The sequence below is a fragment of the Saccopteryx leptura genome, chromosome 2 (genome assembly GCF_036850995.1).
Source record: "Saccopteryx leptura isolate mSacLep1 chromosome 2, mSacLep1_pri_phased_curated, whole genome shotgun sequence".
Classification (NCBI taxonomy): Eukaryota; Metazoa; Chordata; class Mammalia; order Chiroptera; family Emballonuridae; genus Saccopteryx; species Saccopteryx leptura.
This window is the reverse complement of record NC_089504.1, coordinates 43,884,312-43,900,960: the sequence shown is the minus strand read 5'-3', so window position 1 is coordinate 43,900,960 and position 16,649 is coordinate 43,884,312. Positions and strand designations below refer to the sequence as shown.

Below are 16,649 nucleotides of genomic sequence, written 5' to 3'. Positions count from 1 at the left end.
CACAATGAAGACTTGATGCAAATAAGGTGCTGCAACGAAGACTTGATGCTTCTCATCTCTCTCCTTCCTATCTGTCTGTTCCACTCTCTCACTAAAAAAGAAAAAAGAGAGAGAGACAGTATAAGCTAGCATGACCAGGTGGTGGCACGTGAACAGAGCATCTGAGGACCCAGGTTTGAAACCTCAAGGTCACCAGCTTGAGCGCAGAGTCATTGGCCTGAGCATGATATCATCAACATGACCCTCATGGTCGCTAGCTTGAGCCCAAAGGTCACTGGCTTGAAGCCCAAGGTTGCTGGCCTGAGCCCAAGATCACTGGCTTGAGCAAGAGGTCACTGGCTCAGCTGAAGCCCCTCTAGACAAGGCACATATGAGAAAACAATTAATGAACAACTAAGGTGCTGCAACTATGAGTTGATACTTCTCATCTCTCTCTCTCTGTCTCTTGCTAAACAAACAAACAAACAAACAAAAAAGACATATAAGCTAGAATTGGTTAGAAAAGCAAGAGGAGGATTTTTTAAATGCTTCTAGTCAAGTTAGAATTAAGGTGTCTGTTCAAAATCCCAAGTTATGTTAAATTTTGCAAACTATTCAAGGGCAGAGTATATATTGATTAGGATGTGTTCATAGCTGATGTATCTCCAAAGAATTTTGGAGGCTGCCAGCTTCTGAACATCTTCAATTCTGTCTGCAGAAAAAGCCTGGATGCCTCCCACTGACCCACACCCTTTCAAGATCATACTGAGTTCAAGAGTTTACCAAGAAATCTTTTTTTCTAAAGCATCATCTTTTCTGGTATTGCTAGTGCAGAATAGAATATTCATCTTGCTTCTATTCTGAGGCCTACTGTTTATACATAGAATTCTTGAGATTTATCAATATCATGAATCATTGGAGATTGGATGGGGCTAAGCTTCTCCATGGCCGCTGCACCACCACTGCTTTGTTTTATTTTTTTCATTTTGGTGGGAAGGGGATCAGGAGTTCTAATTTGAAAAAAAAACCCACTAAGCCAGATACACAGGGCACTTAAACAGAGCATCACTCCAGCTCAGTGTAGTGGAGCTATGCTTTCTACATCTGAGAGAGCCCTGGTTGTTGACAGACACCCAGTTTCTCAGCTATATAATATCTTCCCATACATACTGTCCTGGGACTGGGCTCTCCAAGCAGCTGGGCTCTTCTCCCAGCTCGGGTGTGTGTGAGTGTGTGTGTGTGTGTGTGTGTGTGTGTGTGTGTGTGTGTATGATAGAGAGAATGAGAGAGAGAGAGAGAGAGAGAGAGAGAGGTTACCTCTTTGACTCTTCTGTAATGAGTTTTATCTATCTGGCTCTACTGACTTCCAGGTTGTTGTGAAGGCCAATGAGATATGTGGATAAAACTCATAGAAAATCTGGCCCCAGGGTGCAGGGGTTCCAGATCTGTCCAGTTTTGAGCTCTGCAGGGGCGAGGGGCAGTTGTATGTAGTACCTAATTGGGGACCTTGGACTCAGGCAATACCAGCAGCTCATACTTAGGCAGCCAGGTAGCCTAGACCTGCCCTTCTCCAAGAAGCCAAAGCATCAAGCCTTCCACAGCCTTGAGGGGAGTAGCAGTGTGAGCCCTGAAGCACCACTGTTCTTAAACCACTCCAGGACTAAGCCCATGGCATAGATGCTGAACCACCGATCTGTGCTGTACAAGGATTTGTTAAGTGCCTGCACTTTGTATCCCAGGATTGAAGGGTACTCTTTGAGGGCGAACCCCAGTAGATCATTGTGGATGATTACCACCATGACTCCTGCAGAGCCAACATTCTTCTGTGCACCAGAAGAGCAAATATCACCCCAAACTTGGATACATCCACTGGCTTAGAAAGTTTGACAACGTGTCGCAAACCGGCTCTGCTCTGCACATGTTCTCGTTGGTGCAGAAGAGGTTTCCGGGTTGAGGCTTCACAAACTTGGATCTGTGTTTTTCATATAACTCCCAAGTTTATAATAACAATCGATATTCACAGTCCCAAAGTTCTAAGCTTTTTCTGCGACCTTAGCTCACATCTTTCTGCTTTCAGACCAATCAGGTTTAAGGGAACGGCACTGAATTGGCCTGACTCATGTCTTTGCTCAAGAATCACCTTGTCATTGTCTGGGATGGCTAACAACTGCCTCCCGCCACAGATTCTTTGTGTTGTGAAACAGCTTAGTGAAAGCTGATGGCCAGTGGCTTATTCCAAGAACACTAACGCAAGTCTGGTTTAGTCTAATCATCCTTTTTGTATCTCTAAGAACACTGAGCATGACAATGTAGCAACTCAGGACAAACAAAATTGACCATCTGCCACCACCCATCTACAGTATTTCCTTGGTATCTCAGGCAGAGTGGACATAGGTGACTGATGGGGGGCGGGTAGCACATCTTTCTCTCCTTTCTCTTATTTCTCATTGGTCACAATCTTCCCCACAGGGAATTGACTCCTCCATCATTCCAGTTGCATCATCCAGCCATCAAAGTCAAACCTCTTGCTTGTGAAGTGTGGCATTTTATCGAAACCTAAAGGAAAAAGCCAGAAACTCGGGCATGTTACTGGTTGCCCTGGATGTTCAGTGGCAGCCTTGAGATGGAGCCTAGCCCTTTGCTAGAAAATGACTGACTTATGTGCCAATGGATAACTGTGAAGGTCCCCAAGTGACACTGGTTGACAGCAGTGACAGCCATCAGCTGTCCTCTCAGCTCTTACTGTCCTCCCTGAAATTAGCAATGCTACCTGTTCAAGATAAGCCTCTTTGATTGAAGGGCTGCATATAATAGCAACTGACTAATTAAGTTAGGCAAAAATAATTTTTTTTAAAAGTTATAAAAAAGTTCTCAGGATGGAAGAAAAGGCTGGATAAAGACTTGTAAAAGGAAATCAGGGAGTGTATTGAGGGCAGAAACTGCCCAAAAGTTCTCTTCTACCAGTGCTGTTGAAAAAAACTAAATATGACCTGACCAGGTGACGGCAGAGTGGATAGAGCATTGGCCTGAGACACTAAGGACCCAGTTTGAAACCCCAAGGTCACTGGCTTGGGCATGGGTTTATCTGGCTTGAGCACAGGGTCATTGCCTTGAGAACCAGACCACAAACATGACCCATGGTTGTTGACTTGAGCCCAAAGGTTGCTGGCTTGAAGCCCAAAGTCACCGGCCTGAGCAAGGGGCCACTGGCTCAGCTGCAGCCCCCTGGTCAAGGTATATTTTAGAAAGCAATCAATGAACAACTAAGGTACAACAACTGAGTTGATGCTTCTCATCTCTCTTCCTTCTTGTCTGTCTGTCCCTGTCTCCCCTCTCTCTTTCTCTTGCTAAAAAAGAAGGATGGGTAGAAGGAAGGGAGGGAGGGAGGGAGGGAGGGAGGGAGGGAGGGAGGGAGGGAGGGAGGGAGGAAGGGAGGGAGGGAGGGAGGAAGAAAAGAAAGAACTAAATATGATGATTGTAACTTGCTTGCATCATTGCACAAGATTCAAATAAGAGTCTGGTTGGGCAAGCCTGACCACCCTCTTGGGTGATAAGGAGTCTCTAAGAATCAGAATGTCTGTCTCATCAAGACACATAAAACTGCCTGACCAGGCGATGGCACAGTGGATAGAGCATCAAACTGGGATGCGGAAGACCCAGGTTCGAGACCCCAAGGTCGCCAGCTTGAGCACGGGCTCATCTGGTTTGAGCAAAGCTCACCAGCTTGGACCCAAGGTTGCTGGCTCAAGCAAGGGGTTACTCGGTCTGCTGAAGGCCCATGGTCAAGGCACATATGAAGAAAGCAATCAATGAACAACTAAAGTGTCACAACAAAAAACTAATGATTGCCCTGGCTGGTTGGCTCAGTGGTAGAGCGTTGGCCTGGCGTGCGGGAGTCCCAGGTTCAATTCCCGGCCAGGATACACAGGAGAGGCACCCATCTGCTTCTTCACCCCTTCCCCTCTCCTTCCTCTCTGTCTCTCTCTTCCACTCCCACAGCCAAGGCTCCATTGGAGCAAAGATGGCCCGGGCACTGAGGATGGCTCTGTGGCCTCTGCCTCAGGTGCTAGAATGGCTCTGATTGCGACAGAGCAATGCCCCAGGTGGGCATAGCATTGCCGCCTGGTGGGCATGCCGGGTGGATCCCGGTCGGGCACATGTGGGAGTCTGTCTGACCGCCTCCCCGTTTCCAACTTCAGAAAAATACAAAAAAAAAACAACAACAAACAAACAAAAAAACCCCTAATGATTGATGCTTCTCATCTCTCTCCATTCCCATCTGTCTGTCCCTATCTATCCCTCTCTCTCCGTCTCTGTAGAAAAAAAAAAGACACATAAAACTGGCCTGGCCTGCCTGACCAAGCGGTGGCGCAGTGGATAGAACGTTGGACTGGGATGCGGAAGACCCAGGTTCGAGATCCCTAGGTTGCCAGCTTGAGCACGGGCTCATCTGGTTTGAGCAAAAAGCTCACTGGCTTGAGCCCAAGATCGCTGGCTCAGCAAGGGGTTCCTCGGTCTGCTGAAGGCCCGAGGTCAAGGCATATATGAGAAAGCAATCAATGAACAACTAAGGTGTTGCAACGCTCAATGAAAAACTAATGATTGATGCTTCTCATCTCTCCATTCCTGTCTGTCTGTCCCTGTCTATTTTTCTCTATGACTCTCTCTCTGTCTCTGTTAAAAAAAAACAACAACAACAAAAAAAACTGGCCTGGCCTGTGGTGGCACAGTGGATAAAGCGTCGACCTGGAAATATAGAGGTCACCAGTTTGAAACCTTGGGCTTGCCTGGTCAAGGCACATATGGAAGTCGATGCTTCCTGCTCCTCTCCCCTTTCTCTCTCTTTCTTTCTCTCCCTTCTCTAAAATGAATAAATAAAATTATTTTTTTTAAAAAGATCCATACTGGGGCACGCAGTCCCACCCAGCTTGTGGTGCCAAGGCTTGCAGCAATCCCACGAGCGGGCTTCTCCTGCAGGGGCAGGGCAAAAGCCCGGAATCAGGCAGAGACCCCGCAGCTGAGCAAAGGTGCTCACTCCTACCCTCAGGGACGAGCATAACAGCACCTGCAGGGTAGGGCGAAGGCCAAGACCACTGACGCTTGCACACCCGAGCACGTGATCACAGCCACTCCTGTGAAGGAGAGGTGGAAACCACAGCAACAGCCCCAGTGGGCAGGCACCGGCAATGCCCATACCCAAATGCCCTAGGCAGCAACAGCAGAGGGGGTGGCGGGCCTGCAGATAGACCATACCTAGGGAACACAGAGGCCACACCTAGTGGTCTCCAGTGGCCAAAACCTTCTTTTACACAGACAAAATGAGAAGGCAGAGAAATGCAACACAAATGAATCAAGAGAAATCCCCGGAAAAGGACCTGAATGAGTCAGATATAACCAAATTACCAGATGCAGAGTTTAAAATAACAATTGTTAGGATGCTCAAAGATATTAGAACAACAATAGATGGTCATTACGAACACCTAAATAAAGAGAGCAAATATAAAAAAGGACATTAAAATAATAAAAAAGAATCAGTCAGAAATGACAGATACAATATCAGAAATGAAGAACACAATGGAAGGAATTAAAAGTAGGATGAATGAAGCTGAGAATTGAATCAGCGAGTTAGAGGACAAGATAAATGAAGGCATGGAAGCATGGCAGAAAAAAGAAAAGAGATTCAAAAAGTCTGAGGAAACTCTAAGAGAGCTCTGTGACAACATGAAGAGAAATAACATCCGCATCATAGGGGTTCCTGAAGAAGAAGAGAAAGAACAAGGGGTAGAGACTTTGTTCAAACATATCATAGCTGCAAACTTCCCTCAATTAAGGCAGGAAAATGTTTCACAAGTTCAAGAGGCACAGAGAACTCCATTAAATAAAAACCCAAATAAATCTACACCAAGACAGATCATAATTAAAATACCAAAGCTAAGTGATAAAGAGAAAATTTTAAAAACTTCTAGATAAAAAAAAGACTATCACCTACAAAGGAGCCCCCATAAGGATGACTTCTGACTTCTCAACAGAAACACTTGAGGCCAGAAGGGAATGGCAAGAAATATTCAAAGTAATGCAGAACAAAAGCCTACAACCAAGACTACTTTATCCAGCAAGGCTATCATTTAAAATTGAAGAAGAAATAAAAAGCTTTCCAGACAAAAAAAACCTCAGGGAATTCACTACAACCAAACCAATGCTGCAAGAAATGCTAAGGGACCTGTTATAAACAGATCAAAGGAGAAAAATAAAATAGCAAAAGAGGAATACAGTTTTATTTTTTTTTATTTTTTTTTTATTTTTTTTTATTTTTTTCATTTTTCTGAAGCTGGAAACAGGGAGAGACAGTCAGACAGACTCCCGCATGCGCCCGACCGGGATCCACCCGGCACACCCACCATGGGGCGGCGCTCTGCCCACCAGGGGGCGATGCTCTGCCCATCCTGGGCGTCGCCATATTGCGACCAGAGCCACTCTAGCGCCTGGGGCAGAGGCCGAGGAGCCATCCCCAGCGCCCGGGCCATCTTTGCTCCAATGGAGCCTTGGCTGCGGGAGGGGAAGAGAGAGACAGAGAGGAAAGCGCGGCGGAGGGGTGGAGAAGCAAATGGGCGCTTCTCCTGTGTGCCCTGGCCGGGAATCGAACCCGGGTCCTCCGCACGCTAGGCCGACGCTCTACCGCTGAGCCAACCGGCCAGGGCAAGAGGAATACAGTTTTAAAGAATAAAATGGCAGGTATGCAACATAATTGAATGACAAGATAACCTGGACATGTTTTCTTTGAATATATGTACCCTGATTTATTGATGTCACCCCATTAAAATTAATAAAAATTTATTTATTAAAAAAAAAGAATAAAATGGCAATAAACAACTACATATCAATAATAACCTTAAATGTAAATAGATTAAATGATCTGATCAAAAGACATAGGGTAGCTGGCCCTGGCCGGTTGGCTCAGTGGTAGAGCGTCGGCCTGGTGTGCGGAGGTCCCGGGTTCGATTCCCGGCCAGGGCACACAGGAGAAGTGCCCATCTGCTTCTCCACCCCTCCCCCTCTCCTTCCTCTCTGTCTCTCTCTTTCCCTCCCGCAGCAAGGCTCCATTGGAGCAAAAGATGGCCCGGGCGCTGGGGATGGCTCCTTGGCCTCTGCCCCAGGCACTAGAGTGGCTCTGGTCACAGCAGAGCGATGCCCCGGAGGGACAGAGCATCGCGCTCTGGCGGGCAGAGCGTCACCCCCTGGTGGGTGTGCCGGGTGGATCCCAGTTGGGCGCATGCGGGAGTCTGTCTGATTGTCTCTCATTTCCAGCTTCAGAAAAATACAAAAAAAAAAAAAAAAAAAAAAAAAAGACATAGGGTAGCTTCATGGATAAGAAACCAGGACCCATACATATGCTGTCTACAAGAGACACGCCTTAAAACAAAAGATGTACATAGACTGAAGATAAAAGGATGGAAAAAAAATATTTCACGCAAATGGAAATGAAAAAAAAGCTGGGGTAGCAATACTTATATCAGACAAAATGGACTTTAAAAAAAAGACTATAGTAAGAAATAAAGAAAGTCACTACATAATGATAAAGGGAGCAATCCAATAGGAAGATATAACCATTATAAATATCTATGCACCTAATATAGGAACACCTAAATATATAAAGCAGACTTTGATGGATTTAAAGGGTGAGATCAACAGCAATACTATAATAGTAGGGGATTTCAATACCCCACTAACATCACTAGATAGATTCTCAAGAAAGAAAATTAACAGAGACACAGCAGACTTAAAGGACATACTAGATCAACTCGATTTAATAGATATCTTCAGAACTTTTCACCCTAAAATAGCAGAATATACATTCTTTTCAAGTGCTCATGGTACATTCTCTAGGATAAACCACATATTAGGGCACAAAAGTGGTCTCAACAAATTTAAGAAGATTGAAATCATATCGAGCACTTTTTCTGATCACAATGGCATAAAACTAGAAATCAACCACAACAGGAAAACTGAAAAATACTCAAACACTTGGAAACTAAATAGCATGTTATTAAATAATGAATGGGTTAACAATGAAATCAAAGAAGAAATAAAAAAATTCCTAGAAACGAATGATAACGAGCATACATCAACTCAAAATTTATGGGACACAGCAAAAGCAGTCCTGAGAGGGAATTTCATAGCATTACAGGCGTACCTTAAGAAGCTAGAAAAAGCTCACTAAAACAACTTAACCCTGCATCTAAAAGAACTAGAAAAAGAACAAGTAAAGTCCAGAGGTAGTAGAAGGAAGGAAATAATAAAGATCAGAGCAGAAATAAATGACATAGAGGCTAAAGAAACAATACAGAGGATCAATGAAACCAGGAGCTGGTTCTTTGAAAAGGTAAACAACATCGATGAACCTTTAACCAGACTCACCAAGAATAAAAGAGAGAGGACTCAAATAAATAAAATTAGAAACGAGAGTGGAGAAATAACAACTGACACAACAGAAATACAAAATATTGTAAGAAAATACTATGAAGAACTGTATGCCAAAAAACTAGACAACCTAGATGAAATGGACAAATTCCTTGAAACATACAATCTTCCAAAAATCAGTCTGGAAGAATCAGAAAACCTAAACAGACCGATTACACCAAATGAGATTGAAACAGTTATCAAAAACTCCCAAAAAGGAGAAGTCCTGGGTCTGATGGCTTTACAAGTGAATTCTACCAAATATTCAAAGAAGAACTAACTCCTATCCTTCTCAAGCTATTTCAAAAATTCAAGAGAAAAGAAGACTTCCAAGCCCCTTTTATGAGGCAAGTATAATTCTGATTCCAAAACCAGGCAAAGACAACACAAAGAAAGAAAAGTATAGGCCAATATCCCTGATGAATTTAGATGCTAAAATCCTCAACAAAATATTAGCAAACCGGATCCAGCAATATATGAAAAAAATCATACACCATGATCAAGTGGGATTTATTTTTGGAAGGCAGGGCTGGTATAATATTCGCAAATCAATCAATGTGATTCATCAGATAAACAAAAGGAAAGAGAAAAACCACATGATAATTTCAATAGATGCAGAAAAAGCATTTGATAAAATCCAGCACCCATTCATGATCAAAACTCTCAGCAAAGTGGGAATACAGGGAACATATCTCAACATGATAAAGGCCATCTATGACAAATCCATAGCCAACATCATACTCAATGGGCAAAAATTAAAAGCAATTCCCTTAAGATCAGGAACAAGGCAGGGGTGCTCCCTTTCACCACTTTTATTCAACATAGTTCTGGAAGTCCTAGCCACAGCAATCAGACAAGAAAAAGAAATAAAAGGCATCCAAATTGGAAAAGAAGAAGTAAAACTATCATTATTTGCAGATGATATGATATTGTATATAGAAAACCCTAAAGTCTCAGTCAAAAAACTATGGGACCTGATAAATAAATTCAGCAAGGTGGCAGGATATAAAATTAATACTCAGAAATCAGAGGGATTTTTACTGACAATGAACTGTCAGAAAGAGAAATTAAGGAAGCAATGCCCTTTATCATTGCAACATCAACAAAAAAAGTACCTAGGAATAAATTTAACCAGGAGATTAAACCTGTACTCGGAAAATTATAAAACATTGATAAAGAAATCAGGGAGGATACAAACAAGTGGAATCATATATCATGCTCATGGTTAGGAAGCATAAACATCATTAAAATGTCTATATTACCCAAAGCAATTTATAAATTCAATGCAATACCGATTAAAATACCAATGACTTACTTCAAAGATATAGAACACATATTCCAAAAATTTATATGGAACCAAAAGAGAACACGAATAATCTCAGCAATCTTGAAAAGGAAGAATAAAGTGGGAGTTATCACACTTCTGGATATCAAGTTATACTACAAGGCCATTGTATTCAAAACAGCCTGGTACTGGCATAAGAACAGGCACATAGATCAATGGAACAGAACTGAGAACCCAGAAATAAATCCACACTTTTGTGGACAACTGATATTTGACAAAGGAGGTAAGAGCATACATTGGAGTAAAGACAGCCTCTTCAACAAATGGTGTTGGGAAAATTGAATAGCCATCTGCAAAAAAATGAAACTAGACCACCAACTTACACCATTCACAAAAATCAACTCAAAATGGATAAAAGACTTAAATGTAAGCCGTAAAACCATAAGCATCTTAGAAGAAAACATAGGCAGTAAGCTCTCTGACATCTCTCGCAGCAATATATTTGCTGATTTATCTCCACGGGCAAGTAAAATAAAAGACAGGATAAACAAATGAGACTATATCAAACTAAAAAGCTTTTGCACAGCTAAAGACAATAAGAACAGAATAAGAAGTCAAACTACACAATGGGAAAATATATTTGACATTGCGTCTGATAAGGGGTTAATAACCAAAATTTATAAAGAACTAGTAAAACTCAATACCAGGAAGACAAACAACCCAATCAAAAAATGGGCAAAAGAAATGAATAGACACTTCCCCAAGGAGGACATACAGATGACCAATAGGCATATGAAAAAATGCTCAACATCACTAATCATTAGAGAAATGCAAATTAAAACCACAATGAGAATATCATCTCACACCAGTCAGAATGGCTCTCATCAACAAAACAACACAGAATAAGTGCTGGCGAGGATGTGGAGAAAAGGGAACCATCCTGCATTGCCGGTGGGAATGCAGACTGGTGGAAAACAGTATGGAGATTCCTCAAAAATTTAAAAATCGAACTGCCTTTTTACCCTGCTATACCACTTTTAGGAATATACCCCAAGAACACCATAGCACTGTTTGAAAAGAAGAAATGCACCCCCATGTTTATGGCAGCATTGTTCACAATAGCGAAGATCTGGAAACAGCCCAAGTGTCCGTCAGTGGACGAGTGGATTAAAAAGCTTTGGTACATATAACTATGGAATACTACTCAGCCATAAGAAATGATGACATCGGATCGTTTACAACAACATGGATGGACCTTGATAACATTATACTGAGTGAAATAAGTAAATCAGAAAAAACTAAGAACTATTAATATATGATTCCATATATAGGTGGGACATAAAAATGAGACTCACAGACATGGACAAGAGTGTGGGGGTTACGGGGTGGGGGGGAGGAGAGGAAGAGGGTTGGGGGAAAAAAAAAGATCCATACTACAGGTTGAGAAAAACTAGAAAAGGAAAACTAGCTACCATTAGAAAGTGGAAACTGATGCTGTGTTGTTTAACAAAAGGTCCATTATAATTCAGCATCCAAACTCTCTTCTTTGCACGTGCACACACACACACACTTTCAAAAATACTCCTGCTTATACTTTCAAAAATACTCCTGCTTACCCTGACCTGGTAGCTCCAGTTGGTTAGATCATTGTCCCAATACATCAAGGTTGTGGGGTTGATCCCTGGTCAGGGCACATACAAGAATCAACAAATGGCCTGACCAGGCAGTGGCGCAGTGGATAGAGCATCAGACTGGGATGCGGAGGATCCAGGTTTGAGACCCTGAGGTCGCCAGCTTGAGCGCGGGCTCATCTGGTTTGAGCAAAGCTCACCAGCTTGAGCCCAAGGTCGCTGGCTTGAACAAGGAGTTACTCTGTCTCCTGTAGCCCCACGATCAAGGCACATATGAGAAAGCAATCAATGAACAACTAAGGTGCCAAAATGAAAATCTGATGCTTCTCATCTCTCTCCCTTCCTGTCTGTCCCTATCTATCCCTCGTTCTGATTATCTGTGTCTCTGTAAAAAAACAACAAAAATCAACAAATGAATGCATGAATAAGAGGAACAACAAATTGATGTCTCTCTCTCTCTCTAAAATCAATTAAAAAATACTCCTAATGGAATTCATAAAATAAAAGTTATCACCCTTTCCTAAGGAGATAACTCAATGTCTCCTTACTACTGCGTCTAAATCTAAGTTAAAGATGTCTGGGTGAGCCTGACCATACGGTGGCGCAGTGGATAGAGCGTCGGATTGGGATGCAGAGGATCCAGGTTTGAGACCCCGAGGTCGCCAGCTTGAGCGTGGGCTCATCTGATTTGAGCAAAAGCCCACCAGCTTGAACCCAAGGTCGCTGGCTCCAGCAAGGGGCTACTCAGTCTGCTGAAGGCCCGCGGTCAGGGCACATATGAGAAAGCAATCAATGAACAACTAAGGTGTTGCAACATGCAATGAAAAACTAATGATTGATGCTTCTCATCTCTCTCTGTTCCTGTCTGTCTGTCCCTGTCTATCCCTCTCTCTGTCTCTGTAAAAAAAAAAAGGAAAAGAAAAGATGTCTGTGTGATATAAATTTCTGCTCTAGTTCCAGCTAAGCTATCTTAGATTGGGGTCCCTAGAAAAAAAGGCGAAAGATTTAAACGATATGAAGAGAAACAAGAGTATAGGTCCCTAGAAAGAGAACCAGAGCCAGGGATTCTTGTGCAAGTGATTCACTGGGGAAGGACTCGCACATAAAAGGGACCAAGGGGAAGACAGGATAGGGCAGGGAATTAGTTAAACCATAATTTGGTCTCGACTAGAGAGTAGTGTCAGCTTGATCTTACAGAGTTCTGGAGTCTGAACTGTACCCAGAATTGGGCCCGTTTGAGACTAGGTATGAAGATGGTCTAGGTAAAACAGCTTACCTGATCTACCAAATGAAGGCCCCAACCCAACTGGGACCACTTCTACCTAGAACTTATAGTTCTAGAATATTAGTCATACCTCTCCAGCTTTTATGGGAACTTTCAGAGCCCTCAAATTCTCATAAGCCCTCTTTCTCATAAGTTCCCATTTCCACTGATGGTAGACAAATCATAAACTTTCTAAGTAAAAGTAAGTCCATTTCTTCCAGTTTTAAATGGTCTACTTTAAGGAAAATAGGTAAGATCCATTATTAGGGCTTTTTGTTTCCTTTAACAGGTCTTTCTTTCACCTGCACCTTTCCAAGACCTTTCAAGCTGGATACAAACGGTATAGGTGTGCTGATAATGGAAGGAAAGAGCCTTTGTTAGCCAACTGTCTTTGACCTCTATTTTGGCCCCTGCTCTTCCCATAGTTACTACCCTTGAATGACTAAAACTATGTAGTATTAACTGATGATCTGGTTTCTCAGTGCTCAGCCCAGTGGTCTTCCTTGAGAAACTTAGTAATATCATTTTTCACCAGTGAAACAGCTGACTGAGCTGTTCACCTTACAGCTCCTGCTATGCAGTAACCACCTCCTTCACCATGGTAACCCCATGCTAAGCCCATTAGCAGCCCACTGCCACCAGGCATCCCCAAACTACGGCCTGCGGGCCACAATGTGGCCCCCTGAGGCTATTTATCCAGCCCCCACTGCACTTCTGGAAGGGGCACCTCTTTCATTGGTGGTCAGTGAGAGGACCACTGTATTTGGCCACCCTCCAATGGTCTGAGGGACAGTGAACTGGCCCCCTGTGTAAAAAGTTTGGAGACCATATGGTATAAAGTTTATACCATATGGGAATCAAAGGAAATTCTGTGATGTGTGTGTGCATGTACGTGTAACTTCAGTCTATCAAAACATTATATGCATTAATTTCTCCTGTGCTTTACTAGCTCCTGTGGTCATAGGGACACTTGAACGTTGCTTCTCCACTTTTGATTTTCTTTTTTATATCAATCTGGAGTTGCTGTTCTCACTAATCATCCCTCACTTGCCCTGTACCAGGCTGAACGCTAGGGAGGTTTCTGATGGGTCAAGCTAGCACCTTGTACTCTACTGTTCCTGCCAAATCTATCAAAATGACTATTCCTCCCTCTTTTGGTCTGATAAGCAGCTTCATGTTTTTCCCTTCCTACTCTACACTTTTTTTGTTCTAGGTGAGCTGGCCTTTCCATGAAGCCTAGCCCTTAATGATAGACTTCAGGGAGAAAGGGGGAAAGGATAGGATGACCAAAAGGGGAAAATTTTTGGCAGGAATTTGAAAGGCATTAGGTTTTGGTGACTATACTATTTCCCTCACAACTACAGGTCTGAGTTTTGGGAAACAGAATTAGGGGGCTGTTGAATTTGAGGACAGGAATTAAGGGCTCTGGACAAAAAATGAGGTAGACACTAGATAGGGTTCAGGTCATAGGACAGCTGGTATTTCAGTTTAGCCCAACCCAGTTGCTAGAGCCTGTTGCTCAGCTGGCAGAGGGGGTTCAAAATATTTACATGTCGCATATTCAATCACTCAGCTCAGTACATTAGCTCCCCATTTTAAGTTATAGACAAATGTGTAACTGCCCTGACTTTAATTTTCCAGGTATTTCCTTCTCTCCTATTGTTCGGGTCAGATTTCTTCCCTACTTGAAGTGCTGAGGCATGCTGTAGGCAAATGAGGTCCATCTGTATACACAAGCACTGGTCTTTTTCATTTAAGAGCAGAGGGCAGTTTTTTATCAGCACACTAGGATTTTCCTAGTTTTAACTCTTCACAATGTAGTTAATGTGTATACATATCCCACCGTATTATATTCCATTACCATTAATTATTGAATTGTCTCTTCAAATAGACTATTTTTGCTAACCACTGCACCCTAACAGCCTATAAATGTCCCTGTATACTTTGGGAACTATTAAAAGGTATGGAAATATACTATGGTTCTCACTACATATGACATAATTGCTGAGAAAGGCCCTTTCCTGAAACACCTCAACCCTTTGCAACCCATAAGACCTTGGTAGGTCTTGGAAAGGTAGTGATAGAAAGCTTTGAACAATTTGAACTAGAAACTCCCTGAATTTGTTAAAAGTGCAGATTCCTGATGCCTCTGTAGATTCTCTACAACTGAGGTGTGGGCCACAAATTTTTGTTTAAATAGCACTGGTGACTCTGAACAGTCCTAGTAAGTTTGAGAAACACTGATATTGCTTTGTAAAAGTTCAGTGTCATCAAGAAATTGTTTCACTTCTAGATTGCCACTTAGGGGCAAACCTTGACAATACACAGATGTAAACATAGTCTTTAAAATTAGTTTAGCCATCAAGATTGAATCCCTTTCCAAAGCTTTGGTGGCACCGTTTAAGAAAACTCCACCAAATTAACCTTATGATCATGGTTTCACCGATATACAAATAAGATTTAAAATATAGGCTTTTCAGCAGCAACCTTCAGTAAATCATCTGTCATGTTTGTGAGTACAGTACTAACATAAAACATTGTAAAGACAAATCACTAAAATCATGAGAAAAATTGCTTGACAATAGTTCCCTTCCCTAAGGTTCACTCTATGTATTTCAGTGATATTCGTAATATTTAGGAGTAACTGCTTGATCAAGTAAAATATTTCCCATTGTAAAGGCAAACTATTAAAATTTGAGTAGGAAAGATTTTAATGTCTTCATTCCTGTAAAACCTTGGTGCAGCTGCATTACCAATGTTTGTTGGTATTTTAGCAAAAACTTGTCAAAGCTATAAACATTTTAAAATGTTTCTTAAAAATTAAAAAAGACTTCAGAGAGTGAAGGAGAAAGTGACTAGTTCCACTTTTTATGCATTGCTTGGCTGATTTTCTTGTGCCCTGGCTGGGGATCAAACCCACAACTGTGGCATTTGACAACTCTTAAATTTGAGCTACCAGGCCAGAGCCTGTTTCAATTTTTTAATCTTCAATAAATCAGCTTATGTAACTGTTACAAAGTTGGTTCAATGTTGCATTTGTTTAGTGAATTCTAAACTTCCCCATGTTCAAGCACCACTCACCAAGGATAGTGACAATACAAAAGGCCTTTCCTTCTCAGCTGTACACCCAACTTATCAATGCTCGATTCTCCACTTCTTTATTACATGCATGTGTTGTGTTCTAAGTCTGAATTTTTTGTAAAAGGCAAAAACTAAAATTTTCAGCTAAGTCCACATATTTACATACTAAATTTTCAATGATCACTGAAAGCTTTGAAAACCACTCGTGTTTTTTTCTAGGGATTAATTCCTTTACTAGGAATAACTTGACTAAATGTCATCACTGGTGCTTTTTCTCTTGGGAGCACTCATTTCAACATCAGCAGGCTTTATTTACCTACCCTAAGCAACTCCAACTCACCCATATTCACAATACTCAAGGGGGAAGCTAAGTAACACCAACGTGGCAATTCAGACTAATTTCACCTTTGGGGAAACCTTACCACAGGATACTTATTCATTGTGACATGACATGACACCATACACTCACCAAAGAGAACACTTAATCTTTCTCTCCTAAAAAGGGAACTTTACTGAAATACAATTGCCTTAAACGGCATATTTATCATTTGTGTAGTTAAAAAAACCTGCTCAGTTCACATTACTCTTTATACACGTCTTCCCCGCCCCCCAAAAGAACCACATCCATGAATCCCTTCCCATGTAATAGACTTTGTATGCCTCTGGACAATTGAAGGTCAACAGGCTGTATTTTACATATTTCAGAGCCAGGAACCATACTTGTTACCTTACTGCAATATTCTGGAACATCAAACTAGAGCTATTCTACATAGAAGCCTAAGAAACTCAAAATTTCACATAGGTAATGAGTAGGACCTGCAAAACTGCACGATTTAGTTCTCATGCTACACTCCCCCCTTCCACAAAGTCCAATTACTGACATTCTGTATTTACCACTCCTACCAGATTTCATTTATAAATGCTAGAAAAACACTTCACACACACAAAAAAA

At 42.0% G+C, this 16,649-nt stretch overlaps 1 pseudogene; it reads right to left on the bottom strand.

Annotated features, from left to right (window-relative positions):
* Nucleotides 1-590: 590 nt before the first annotated feature.
* Nucleotides 591-2,252, bottom strand: LOC136391310 (phosphoserine aminotransferase pseudogene; annotated as a pseudogene).
* Nucleotides 2,253-16,649: the final 14,397 nt, after the last annotated feature.